We start from the raw sequence: 14,615 nt of genomic DNA on the forward strand, positions 1-14,615 counted from the left end.
TTTAACAAGTAGGAGCCATTTGCCATTCTATCAGCTGGAACTGCCATCTATTTGCAGACTGTTAACCACTGAGTGTCCTTTAGTTGCATGCTAGGAATCATTTGAGACAATCTCAAGCTATCAGATAGTTGCAAAGCTTATCACTGTCAAGGTTGCCATGGATTCTTACATTTCAGACAACAGGAGTGATAGCTCCCCATTTGCTGGGTAGTGAAAATTCTGAGAAGTCCCAGAAACTCTGTACCTCAAGACAGTATTTTCTTTCTCTATGCAAGGGCCAGACCAAATGGCTGGATATCACCCACATTTAAAATTTGCTGGGACCGCCAAGTGCCATTGACTGTACCACACTGTCTTGCCTTCTCCTTATCACCATCCCAAATCTTTTCCAGTTAGGATGGTAAGCATGGACATGACAATTTAGGCACCCCAGTCTGGTTTCTGGAGGGTGTGAGCTCAGAACTTCTATTCGGCCTGAAGGATGTAGTGACCCAAAACCTGGGAGAAAATCCTGCCCCATGTGTTCAGCTGCAAGATGAGCATTTCCCCAATTTACTTGTCAACAAGTGGCAAGTCAGGTGCTTTTGAGTAACGTTTGCTTAAGCCAACAGAAACTGAAAGTGCTGGAGAAACTCAGCAGGGTCTGGCAGCATCTGGAGAGAGAAGAAGCAGAGATAATGTTTTGACCTCACTAATCCTTCATCAGAACCCATTACATTAGGATGGAAGGTCTCTGGACTTGAAATAACTCTGCTCTCTCTCTCTGCAGATGCAGTGCACCTGCCGAGTTTCTCCAGCACTGTCTGTTTGTGTTTCAGATTTCCGGCATCTGTAGTTCTTTGCTTTCGATTGCTTCAGCCAAATTTATGGAAGCTTTGTGTTTTATGTTTTAAATCTTTTTTTTAAGAGCTGTTGTTCACTGTCAGGGGAGACAAAGGTGACCCAGATGTGTGACCTTTGGTTACAGTGTCTTTAGATCAGCCACATGAGCAGGACAGACTGCAGAAAATTCAGTGGGAAATTACTCAAATAGTGAGGCAGCAGAGAAGGAGAAGGACAAAGGCATTCCATTACAGGCCCCCTACACTTCCATATCCCCCCACCCCGACAGGAATCTTCATGACATCCAGGAGCAGAACTTGAGGTGACTTGGTTTTGCATTGCAATAGTAACTAAACTGTGTAACCTCCATCAACCCAGCTTGAGTTACACAACAGAATGAGTCTGGTCATGATGAGGGTATTGATGAGGACACTGGTGAAGTAGCATGAAGCTGAAGCAAAGATTGCTGGACAAGCCTACACATCAAACAGAGCACTGCGATTGCACTGAGGGAGCTCCAGCAGAACCTGCTGCCAGCAGATCCATGGATCTCATGACCAGCATCTGAACATTTCACTGCAGCACCCAAAGGTTCATTGGCTCCCCTTCATGGAAGGTGGATACAAGACACCACATAACAGTTGACTGTAGTCTTGAATTAAGCACCACTTCCTAACTCAAAATGAGGGTCTCCAAGTCCTGTTCAAAATCTCTTGCCAGGCTGGACTTGGATTCCTCCATTCTCCTTGAGTGTGACATGAAGCTGTTCAGTGAGCCATCCTCCCAATTTGCAAAGTTTCTTGTTATACATAAAACAGAAAACTCAGGAGGTAAAGTAGGCCATTCAGCCCACTGAGTCTGTTCTGCCATTTAATGAGATCACAGCTGACCTGATAATACTGAATTCTACTTTAGTGCATTTACCCATGACCCTTGATTCCCCTATCATATAACCACATGGTCACCAGCATGCTCCTGAATGCTACACTATCAAAATCCTCAGCTCCGATCCAAACTGTGATCTCACCCCCTAGTGAGCTGGCACATGACCCACTATTTCTCTCTGGCCTAGTTGCCACCCATTTGTACTGGGTAACATACTATGTGCACCTCCTGCATCTGACTTTATGGCTGCAAGTGACTTCTTTGTTGAATTTGCTGTCTTTGCTGTGGATGGACGATTTAACAAGCAGAAGAGGAAACATGGAGTGGAGAGGAAGGGAAAATGTCCATGATCACACCTTGCCCTACAGCTTTTTGCTTCATGATAGATTCAGGGATAAGATTCAGGAAGGAGCTGAAAAAGGTAGTCTCAGCAATATTGGTCAGAATATTGAGTCCAGGAGTTGGGAGGTCATGTTGCGGCTGAACAGGACATTGGTTAGGCCACTTTTGGAATATTGCATGCAATTGTGGTCTCCTTCCTATTGGAAGGATGTTGTGAAACTTGAAAAGGTCCAGAAAAGATTTACAAGCATGTTGCCAGAGTTGGAGGATTTGAGATACAGGGAGAGGTTAAGTAGGCCAGGGCTGTTATCCCTGGTGCACAGAAGCTGAGGAGTGACCTTATGGAGGTTTATGAAATCATGAGGGGCATAGATAGGGTAAATAGGCAAAGTCTTTTCCCTGGGTCGGGGAGTCCAGAACTAGAGGGCATAGGTTTAGGGTGAGAGGGGAAAGATATAAAAGAGACCTAAGGGGCAACGTTTTCATGCAGAGGGTGGTGCATGTGTGAAATGTGGTGGAGGCTAGTACAATTGCAACATTTAAAAGGCATATAGATGAGTATATGAATAGGAAGGGTTTGGAGGGATTTGGGCGGGTGCTTGCAGGTGGGTCTAGATTAGGTTAGGGTATCTGGTCAGCGACGATTTGGACCGAAGGTGCTGTACATCTCTATGACTCTAATATGATGGCAGTTGTGTAAAACTAAGATGCGGGCTAGTGTATTGAGATAGATTTTAAAAAACAGGTTACCAGATGAGAAATAAAAATAGGAATAAATAGGTCTTTTTCTGAATGGCAGGCAGTGGCTAGGGGGATACAGCAGGGATCAGTATGAGGATCCCAGCTTTCACAATTTATGCTAATGATTTAAATGAGAAAACTATGTGTCATATCTCCAAGATTGCAATTACTCAAAACTGAGTGGAAGGGTGAGCTGTGAGGAGGATGCAGAGATGTTGCAGTGGTTAAATGCATGAAAATAAAAACTGAGGTGAAGCAGCATTAAGGAATCCTCTTGGCCTTCATAACAAGAGGATTCAAGTACAGAAACAGGAATGTGTTGCTGCAATTATACAGGACACTGTTGAGGCCACACCTGGAATATTGTGTGCAGTTTTGATCTCTTTATCTGAGAAAGGATTAGATTACATTACTTACAGTGTGGAAACAGGCCCTTCAGCCCAACAAGTCCATACCGACCCTCTGAAGAGCAACCCACCCAGACCCATTCCCCTCACCTAACACTACGGGCAATTTAGCATGGCCAATTCACCTAACGTGCACTTTTTTGGACTGTGGGAGGAAACTGGAGCACCCGGAGGAAACCCACGCAGACACGGGGAGAATGTGCAAACAGACAGTTGCCTGAGATTGGAATTGAATGCAGGTCTCTGGCGCTGCGAGGCAGCAGTGCTAACCACTGTGCCACCGTGCCACCCCTTGATATAGAAGGAGTACAGTGAAGCGTTTTGAAATTGGTTCCCGAGATGGGAGGACTGAAGAGAGATTAAATTGGTTAGGATTATATTTTCTGGAGTTTTAAAGAATGAGTGGGGTAGGCTCTTAGAAACCTCTGAGATCCTAACAAGGTAAGACGGGTTAGTTGCAGGAAGAATTATCTCAATGGCGGCTGAGTCCGGAAACAGGGGTCATAGTCTAAGGATAAGGAGCAAGCCTTTTAAGAAGAGATGAGGAGACATTTTTTCATCTTGAGAGTGGTCAGCCCATGGAATTCACTACCACTGAAAGTATTTGAGGCCAAAACATTACGTTTTTAAGAAGGAGGTAGATATAGCTCTTGAAGAGATCAGGGATGGAGACAGGATTAGAGTACTGAGCTCAACGATCAGTTGTGGTCATATTGAATGGTGGAGTAGACTCGAGAGGTTGAATGGCCAACTACTGCTCCTATCTCCTATGTAAACATCCAGCCCCGTGATACAGAGCATCATTTCCCCTCTTCAATTGTGCAGGTGGAGTCGTCACAATTCAATGAATGGTTGGAGTAGTGTGGAAGCAATGGAAGATAAATTTGAGATTGGCAACAATGGACGTTGAGTGTGTGTGTGTGTGTGAGAGAGAGAGGGAGAGCGAGAGAGAGAAATGGAGGTTGTGAATGCAATGCACAGGTTTTCAGTACACCTGGATGAGTAATTGAATTGTGTTGCATTGAGTCGCATGAGAAATTGGTTCTTTGGTAGGTATGAGAGGTGATGTGACGATGCACTTATCTTAATCACACATGTGAAATCACTGAACCACACAGTTGCCATGTCATTGGGCTGGTTACTGGACATTTGCCTCCTTTACCACCTTTGGTGAACTGATCTGAGGACCTCCTGGTATAAGGTATGATTGGGTGGTTGTGGAATGGCATGAACATTTTCCTCATTAGTCAAGAAATACAAATATTTGGGTAATAGTTATTAGTGTCGTCATGGCTGATCTGAAATTCCTTACGTTGGCACAATTTTTATACATTAACTTGTCCCATTAACGACTGGTATCAATTGTTACAACTGCTTCCCAATTCCTGGTTGTCAACTAGATTCAACTGCTCCTGTTGAACTGGTTCCATATTGATGACCATGAATCCATTGTTCTCCTGCCCTCCATTCTATCACAGATTATCTATTTTGTCCCTGTTTCCAACCTTTCCCTTTCACAAATTCAAAACCTGTTCGATTTTTCCTTTTGCCAGTGAAGAATGCACAGATCTGAAAAGTTAACTCAGAGTGAAAGTTTCCAGTTTTTTTTAAAGTGCTAAGTGAGTGCAATAACATGCAGGACACCCTGCACTCCCCCCACCCTGACAATTGGAGAGCTAGTCCCATCTTGTGCCTATTAGACACTTGAATGGTCAACTAGTAGATATTCAGCACATGGGTTCCTGGATCAGCAATGACTCACCCTATGTGAAGCACCTGCCAATCTGATGTTAGCAACCACAGTCCATCATAGTGCCATCTTAGGGTCCAGGGTTACAATCCTTTTGCATTAATTCACTCATGGGGTGTGGGAATTACTAAGTGACTAGCATTTATAGCCCATCCCTATTTACCCTTGAGAAGGTTGTGGTGAGCTGCCTTCCTCAACCGTGATGTGGAAGTGCTGGTGTTAGACTGTGGTGGACAAAGTTAAAAACCACACAACACCACGTTAGAGTCCAACTGTTTCCAGAGCGCTGTTCCTTCTTCAGGTAGCTAGTTGGCAGGGTCATAGGACACAGAATGTTTAGTAAAAAATCAAAGTATCTTTGATGTCATGTATTGAACAAAAATAGAAATCTGTTGAGAGTGTGCTGTTGGAAAAGCACAGCAGGTTAGGCAGCATCCGAGGAGCAGGAGAATCGATGTTTCGGACCAGAGCCCTTCATCAGGAAGGGCTGATGAAGGGTTCCAGCCTGAAACGTCAATTCTCCTGCTCCTCAGATGCTGCCTGACCTGCTGTGCTTTTCCACACTCTTGACTCTGATCTCCAGTATCTGCAGACCTCACTTTCTCCTAAAGATAAATTGCTGTTAAATCTTTAATCGGTTAGAATGGGGTTGCAAGTTTTGATTCATTAATATGTAGGTTTTAAAAAAAGCAGTGACATCTCAGTTCAGAAAATGCATTAAAAGTGTGAGGTTAGAATCTGTCTGTATCCCAACCTTGAGTCAGACTGGTTCTATTTCCAAATTAGGAATTGATCAAAGTGTCACATGGTCTGACTGCCGACATATTGTGTGCTTTTGAACAAAATAAAATGTATCTGCAAATACAAATCTGCAAATGCAGGTTCACCCCATAGACTTATATGTGTGTGCCTGTGTATGTGCATGTGAGGAAGGAAGGGGGGGGCGGCGGGAGAGAGAGAGGGGGAGTGACAGAGAGAGGGGGAGTGACAGAGTAAGTGTGTGTCCGAGAGGGAGCATGTTTATGAGAGAGGGTCTGTGTGTGTGAGTGTGATTGTGAGTAAGAGTGTGTGTGAGAGTATATAATGTAGTAGGGTCACCTGTAGTATTACATGAACCAAAGATCCTGGTTGAGGCCATCCTCATGGGCATGGAACTTGGCTATCACCCTATGCTCATGACTCTGCGTTGTTGCGTATCCTGAAGTCCACCTTGGAGGATGATCACCGAAGATCTGAAGCCGAATGTCCCTGACTGCTGAAGTGTTCCCGGTGAGGAAGGAACATTCCTGTCTGGCAATTGACCCATCTGTGGTTGTAGCATCTGCTTGGTCTCGCCAATATACCATGCCTTGAGGCATCCTTGCCTGCAGCGTATGATATAGACAACGTTGGCCTAGTTACACGGGTACCTGCCGTGTACTTGGTGGTTGGTATCTCCATGTCTAATGGCAGTGTCCGTGTCAACACTCTGACACATCTTGCAGTGGTTGCCATGACAGGGTTGTATGGTTTGTGGTTGATGTTGTCCTGAAGGCTGGGCAGTTTGCTGCGAATAATGGTCTGTTTAAGATTTGACAGTTGTTTAAAGGTGAAAAGTGGTGGCGTAGGGAAGATCTTGGCGCAGTGCTCATCCTCATCAATAATGTGTTGCAGGCTGCAAAGAAGATGGCGTAGTTTCTCTGCTCCCAGGAAGTATTGGAAGACGAGGGGTACCCTATTAGTCGTTTCCTGTGTCTGTCTCCTTACAAGGTAATTACAGTTTCTCGCTGTGGCATGTCAGAACTGGTGATCGATGAGTATCGTGTCCTGTTCTTATGAGGGCATCCTTCAGCGCCTCAGGTAACTGTCATCTGAACAGATCCTGTGTATGCGTAGGGCTTGTCTGTAGGGGATGGCTGTTTTAATATGTTTAGAGTCGAAGCTATTGCAGCATTGTGAGGTTATCAATAGGCTTGCGGTAGAGTGAGGTACTGAGGTGCCCATTCTCACACACATGCACACACATATAGGACTATGAGGTGAATTTGCTTTTACAGATTTGTATTTGCTATTACATTTTGTTTTGTTCAAAAAGCACACAATCTGTAGGCAGTCAATCCATGTGGCACTTGATCAATTCCTACTTTTGAGATAGAACCAGTCTGACTCAAGGTTGGGATACAGACAGATTCTAACATCACACCTTTAATACATTTTCTGAGCTGAGATGTCACTGTTTTTTGATAAAACCTTAAGTTATCTTGAGAATGTGACTTGAAAGAAGTTCTAGGATTTACATATTAATGAATAGAAATCTGCAACCCCAGTCCAAGTGATTAAAGACTTAACAGCAATCTTGGTTTGTTCATTACATCACCAGTTGCATGACACTGACCTTTTACTATAAATTCTATGCCCTCTGATTCTGCCCCACTAGCTACCTGACGAAGCAGCAGCGCTCTGAAAGCTTGTAATTCCAAATAAAGCTGTTGGACTATAACATGGTGTTGTGTGATTTTTAACTTCCTGAACCGCTGCAGTCCACATATTGTAGGTTGATCTTTAATGCAATTAGGGAGGAAATTCCAGGATTCTGACCTGGAAACAGTGAAGGAATGGTGATATATTTCCAAGTCAAAATGGTGAGTGACTTGAAGGGGAACTTATAGTCAGTGGTATTCCCATGTATCTGCTGCCCTTGTCCTTCTAGGTAGAAGTGGTCATGGGTTTGGAAGATGCTGTCTAAGGATTTTTAATGCATTTCTGTGGTGCATCTTGCAGATAGTACACACTGCTGTTACTGAGCGTCGATGGTGGAGGGAATGGATGTGGAGCCAATCAAGCGGATGCTTTGTCCTGGATGGTGTCAAGCTTCTTGAGGGTTGTTCAAGCTGCACCCATCCAGGCAAGTGGGAGTTGTGACGATGCTGCTCCTTTAACAAGGTTATGTTGCTCTTGGTGTTTTCTCAGAGGGGCCGTAAAGGTTCCAATATGTCTGGAAATAGGCGCTTGAAATTCTTTTAAGTTTTTTTAAACACTTGCACAATGAAAGGAGAGTGGCCAGTTCTCTCAATTCAGGATTTGGTTTGGTTTGGTTTCACAAACTGTTTGGGTTACAGCTGCTATCAAATTTTAACTGGGAACCCAGAGAAACAGCTGCTGGGAAAATAAACAACTCCATGCTGATCCTCTCGCTCTTTGACATCTGTCCTGTAAGAACCTATGTTTGATTTTACCTTTTCTTGCCAAGGGGCTGTTAATGGGGATGTTACAAGTATTTGGAACAGCATCATTAAGTTTCGATAGAGTGGATTAGGTTTTCAGATAGGTTGTTATTCTAAATTCGGTTCTCTTTTGATTAGATTGGATTCCCTACAGAGTGAAAACAGGCCCTTTGGCCCAACCAGTCCACACTGACCCTCCGAAGAGTAACCCACCCAGACCCATTTCCCTCTGACTAATGCACCTAACACTATGGGCAATTTTTTTTTACATTGATTGTTTTCTATGTGCAATGAACTACCAGAGGAAGTGGTGGATGTGGGTACAATTACAATGTTTAAAAGACATTTGGATAAGTACATGACTAGGGATCTGAGCAAAGCGCAGACAGGTGGGACTAGTTTAGTTTGGGATTATGGTCAGCATGGACTGGTTGGTCTGTGACTCAATGGCTGTTGCCAAGGTAAGTGCTCTTTACATGTCACTCTGAAATTCTGACATTGCCAATTCACCTGACTTGCACATCTATCAACCGTGGGAGGAAACCAGAGCACCAGGAGGAAACCCATGCAGACATGGGGAGAATGTGCAAACTTCACACAGACAGTCACCCGAGGCTGGAATCGAACCTGGGACCCTGATGCTGTGAGGCAGCAGTGCTAACCACTGAGCCACCGTGCCACCCCATGGTGTTTTGTTCATATTTCATTCAGTAGTCTGTAAATAAATTCTGTTTTTTAAAAACTGAGTGATTGGGCCAGCTGCATCATTCTGGAATATCCAGAATAACTGTTTAAAACAACTAGAAAAGTTAGGGTCTGGGCTGTCTTGTTGAAATGTTTTGAGGGGGTCTAGCCTGGTCCATTTGAGGGTTCCGCAGAATCTATTCAAAGTTCAGGAGCAGTGGGCAAGATTTGGCTGGTGGGGTAGGGGCAGTCCCAGGTTGGGGAGTTTTTGCAGGAAGAACCAGTAGCGACGAAGTCAGAGGCAAAGTCAGAAGGTTGGAGTTCAGTAGCCATTCCCCAAGTCCCATCTGTACTCCTGATCACCACAACTTTGGAAACAGCTCCTACCCTCCCCAAGTGAACCCCCAGCAGACAAACCACTTAATCTTACTCATCATAGAATCACAGACGTGTTACAGTTTAGAAGGTGGTCATACAGCCCATTGAGCCTGCACCGACTTGTTAAATAAGCATCACTACTTTGTGCAAATCTCCTGCTCTCTCCCCATTTCAAAGAGTTGGCAAGGTTCTCATATGCAGTGGTTGCATATGGTAGCCCATAGGTGGTTATTAATTCCTTTCCTGCCATCTTCCTTAGCACTTTTAGGAGAGGGAGATTCCACTCATGGATTATCTCTCCACAAATACTGCCAGGCCTAGAGTATTTCCAGCATTTCCCACATTTATTCCCCTGTAAAAGGTGCTGCTGGCCTCAATGTGGTGTCAGAGAAGCTCAATTTCCCGTGGTCCGAAACAGGCATGTGATTTTCTGGGCAGCACCGCATTAACATGGCTCCTGTGATCATGTGAACAAACATGAGCAGCACATGTGCTCTGCTATTGGTGCACCCAGTTTCAGGCACAACTAAATTTCCAGGCAGTTGTTAAAACTTTATGTTCAGGTCGTGTCAGTTTCCATGAAAGTTTTGTCGCTCTATTCAATTCCAGTTATTAATGGCCAAATGTATCACCGATCTTCTAGTGAAGAGTGGCCATTAGAAGTTTCAAAGTCAGAATTTCAGAGTGACATGTAAAGAGCACTTACCTTGGCAATAGCCATTGAGTCACAGACCCTCCAATCCAACCATTCCTTGCCGACCATAATCCCAAACTAAACTAGTCCCACCTGTCTGCGCTTTGCTCAGATCCCTAGTCATGTACTTATCCAAATGTCTTTTAAACATTGTAATTGTACCCACATCCACCACTTCCTCTGGTAGTTCATTGCACATAGAAAACAATCTATGTAAAAAAAAATTGCCCCTCATGTCTTTTTAAAAAATCTTTCTCCTCTCACCTAAAAGTATGCCATCTTGTCTTTCTGTTTGATGGTTCACAAAGAGGAACTGCTCAAATATTGCAAATGATTCAAAGTCAGAATTGAAGTGCAACAGGGTATATTCTCACGACAATCTTGAATAGTTCCAATTTCAATTTGCTGGTCTCTTTAATCGGTTGGTGCCAGACTTAAGTGAAGAACGTGCATGATGGGTAATCCTCAACTTTATACCAGTGTAATCTTGTACGAGATAAAAGCAAGCTAAGGAATTAGTAATATGCAGACTCTTTTGTTAGTTTCTCCCTTTTTGAATCCAGTGTTCTATATACCCGTACTCAAAATTGCTTAACTTCATATCTATTACTTGTTTTACCCACATACTCTTGGTTTTACTCTGTATTTGCCCACACTGTATTATTGTCCTATTTATTCCTGCATTCTCCTCCCCAGAAATTTCTTACACCACAGTCCAGTAACACCAACATCAAGCTACTGAACTCCAACCTTCTGCATTTGTCTGAAGGGAACTTCATCCTTCACACATTCCTCCATTACTTCCCTGTCGACGGATCCCGACATGTTTACGGTGGAGATAATTATCCCTTTCTTGTGTGACCAAAACGTTGAATACTGTAGTTGACGGAGATAAAATCTCTTACCTGAAAGATATTTAATTTTAAAAAGTCTGGTTTCTTGTTGCTTTTTCCCTCTTCGGAGTGTCTGTCATGTGGGAGTGCCACTGTGCAAAGGTTGCAGTCTATGTTAACCTTCTCCAGATTATAAACTGTGTGCAGTTACTGATCTTTGCAGTCTAAGTATTGGCTAATCTTTAACCAAACAAGCAAATCAAATGCTTTTTGTGCTTCTTTTCATTCACTGTTGAGTTGGTGAACTAAAAGAATCTATGGTCTCATACACACAATCAGTTTTGTGTTATTTAACACCTAGTGACTGAAAGCAATGCTCGTTTTGAAATCTAACCAGGCTGTGAGGACTGTGACTGCTTACATTTGCATAGTTTCCTGGTGAATCGGTGTCACAGGTTCAGAGTTGCTATCTTGCCTTACCTGCGAAACTTTACCCATAGGTTTTCTGAATCTCACAATAAAGAGACAACAGTAAACAGCACAGAGAGACAGATCAGGTTTTTCTGGTGACAGTATAAATATGGGCGGATTTTACATTCTTTATGAGGAATGCAATTGCCCAACATTTTTCACTATATCATCTACAATGGCATAAAATCATTCTGCCATTGCAGAATTAACCTTTAAATTGCCATACTGCTAGTTGTGTGTAGCTTCCTCAAGCCCAAAGTTGGCTCGTATACATTAGAATATTTACCCTTCTGAATTCACTAGAAGGACTTTGTTGAATAAACAGAATAGCGACTATTGCATTATGGCACCATTTTTGCAGATTATTTATGGCCTACATTCCTACAAAACAATGCTGTTGGGAGCACTCAAGCCCCAGGTCTGTCTCCTGCAACATTCTGATCAAGTCGTCATGGCATCATCCCAATGGGAGGCACTTACTGTACTCAATCAAGTATTAACCCTTTTAGACCCATATAAAACTGTATCAAGTGAAATAACTGCGCAGAGGCCGGTATCCTAACACCAAGTCATCCTTTATTTACATATACACAATACAGGGCTCTGACCAGCCCACTCAGAGACAGTCTCTGGAGGCTGGAGACTCTCTGAATCTTCTGTTTATATCTGTCAGCCAGTACACCCTGTTTGATCAAGGTTAACAACCCCAATCAAGGATGCCATAGTCAATGATATCCACTGGACTTAGTTTCAATCACCATATCAAATTATCTTGTTTACAAATGATTAAGCCATTAGACACCTTCTTTTACAGGCCTGCAGAGCCTGCATGGAGGTAAGTACTGAAATGGAATTGCTGCTTGGAGAACTTTATCGCCAGCAACCGATTTTGGGAGTAAGCAACTGAACATGAGCGTAAGGAGCATTGTCATAGTGATCAAATGGATTTGGAATCTGAGACAATAGGGTTCCAGGTAATGTCCTCTCTTAAACATCCCTTGTATATGGTTGTGTTTGACATAGCTTAATTTTTAGTTGGCAGCAGAAGAAAGAGCAGGAGCTTGGAGCAGGGGCCTGTCGGGAAAGGTTGGTCACTGATTTAAAACTTTAAAAGCTTACCTCAAGCGTCAACAATGGCAGCACCTCAGAGAGCAGAGGTTTCTGGGAAAAGAAGGACTTTTTTTTTCCCCGTCCAGCTATATAAGTGAGTGTTTTCTAAACCTGAGACTCTACCCTTGTAGGCTCTCCCACCCATCCACCTCCTCTAACCTTAAACACCAGGGACACATCAGGTATGTTTCTCTTCTTTTTTTTAAACTTTCTGATAAGGGGACTAGCAGGATGGCAGTGCAGGGAGAGGAATGTTCCTCCTGCATGATGTTTGAGGTAAGGGATACCATTAATGTCCCATCCAAGTACATCTGCAGGAAGTGCACCCAACTCTCGCTCCTCCAAGTCTGCGTTAGGGAACTAGAGTGGGAGGTGGATGAACTTTGGATCATTTGGGAAGCAGAATCTGTGATAGATAAGAGTTACAGGAAGTAATTACTCCTAAGCACGAAGAAAGGTGGGTGACTGTTCAAAGGGGAAAAAACAGTCAGTGCAGGGATTCCCTGCGGTCGTTCCCCTGAAAAACAAGTTTTGAATACTGTTGGGGGTGGGGGGGGGAGATGACTTCCAGGGGCATACACTGAGGTGCAGGTTTCTGGCACAGAGTCTGTCCCTATTGTACAGAAGAGAAGGGGGGAAAAGGTCAAGAGTATTAGTCAATGGGAACTCAATAGTGAGAGGGTCAGATAGAAGGTTTGTTGGGAACGAAAGAGACTCACGGTTGGTACGTTGCCTTCCAGGTGCCAGAGTCCGTGATGTCTTGGGTCATGTCTTTGGGGTCCTGAAGGAAGAGGTTGACCAAGTCGTGGTCCACATAAGTACCAACAACATAGGTATAAAGAGGGATAGGGGTGTAAGGCAGGAATTCAGGGAGCTACGGTGGAAGCTGAGAGCGAGAACAAACAGAGTTGATATCTCTGGATTGTTACCTGTGCCACGTGATAGTAAGGCGAAGAACAGAGAAAGACATCAGCTGAACACGTGGATGCAGGGATGGTGCAGGAGGGAGGGTTTTAGGTTTGTGGATAATTGGGGCTCATTCTGGGGAAGGTGGTATCTCTACAAACAGGATGGTCTTCACTTGAACCAGAGGGGTACTAATATCCTGGATGGGAAATTTGCTGGTGCTATCCGGGTGGATTTAAACTAGCTCAGCAGGGGGTGGTGGGATCCTGTGCTGTGGTTCCAGTACACAGGTGGATGAGAGTAAGGAGGGCATGGACAGGATTCCATGGTCACAGGAATGTGCTGGCCGACAACAAGCTGGTTTGAAGTGTGTCTACTTCAACACCAGGAGTATCCAAAATAAGGTCAGTGAGCTTCTCAGCATGGATAGGTACCTGGGACTTCGATGTTGTAGCCATTATTGAGACATGGATAGAGCAAAGTCAGGATTGGATGTTGAAGGTTCCAGGATTTAGATCTTTCCTTAAGAGCAGGGAAGGTGGTAAAAGAGGAGGTGGTATGGTTTTGTTAGTCAAGGATGGTATAACGGTGGCTGAAAGAACATTTGATGAGATGGAATGGGCTGAGGCTAGAAACAGGAGAGGAGAGGTCACACTGCTGGGAGTTTTTTATAGGCCTCTGCAAAGTTTCAGGGATGTGGAGGAGAGGATCGACAATACGATTCTGGGCAGGAGTGAAAGGAACAGGGTGGTTATTATGAGGGCCTTTAACTTCCCCAACATTGACTGGAAATGCTATAACTCTGGTACATCAGATGGATCAGTTTTTGTCCAATGTGTGCAGGAGGGCTTCCTGACACAGTATATCGAAGTGCCAACAACAGGGAAGGCCACACTGGATCTGGTACTTGGTAATGAGCCAGATCATTTGTTTGATTTAGTGGTAGGTGAGCACTTTGGAGACAGTGACCATAATTCGGTTACTTTTAGTTTAGCGATGAAAAGGGATAGGTACATGCCGCAGGGCAAGAGTTATAGATGGGGGAAGGGCAATTATAATACCATTTGGCCAGATTTAGGAGACATAGAATGGGGCAGCAAAATGCAGGGGATAGGGACAATCGAAATATGGAGCTGGTTGAAGGAACAGATATTGCATGTCTTTGATAGGTGATTTGGATGAGAGCATAAGAGGTATAGTTAGTAAGTTTGCAGATGACACCAAAATTGGAGGTGTAGTGAAGAGTGAAGAGGATTATCCCAGATTACAACGGAATCTTGATCAGATGGGCCAATGGGCTGAGAAGTGGCAGATGGAGTTTAATTCAGATAAATGTGAGGTGCTGCATTTTGGGAAAGCAAATCTTAGCAGGACTTATACACTTAATGG

At 43.9% G+C, this 14,615-nt stretch overlaps 1 protein-coding gene across 1 annotated transcript in view; it reads right to left on the reverse strand.

Annotated features, from left to right (window-relative positions):
• c11h1orf210 (chromosome 11 C1orf210 homolog) overlaps positions 1-11,106 on the reverse strand; it is a 49,465-nt gene extending 38,359 nt beyond the window's left edge. The window contains exon 1 of the mRNA XM_043698904.1: positions 10,812-11,106. The gene's annotated coding sequence lies outside the window, so the exon portion shown is untranslated. The remainder of the gene's footprint in view (positions 1-10,811) is intronic.
• Between the last annotated feature and the right edge of the window lie 3,509 nt (positions 11,107-14,615).

The sequence above is a fragment of the Chiloscyllium plagiosum genome, chromosome 11 (genome assembly GCF_004010195.1).
Source record: "Chiloscyllium plagiosum isolate BGI_BamShark_2017 chromosome 11, ASM401019v2, whole genome shotgun sequence".
NCBI classification, from domain to species: Eukaryota; Metazoa; Chordata; class Chondrichthyes; order Orectolobiformes; family Hemiscylliidae; genus Chiloscyllium; species Chiloscyllium plagiosum.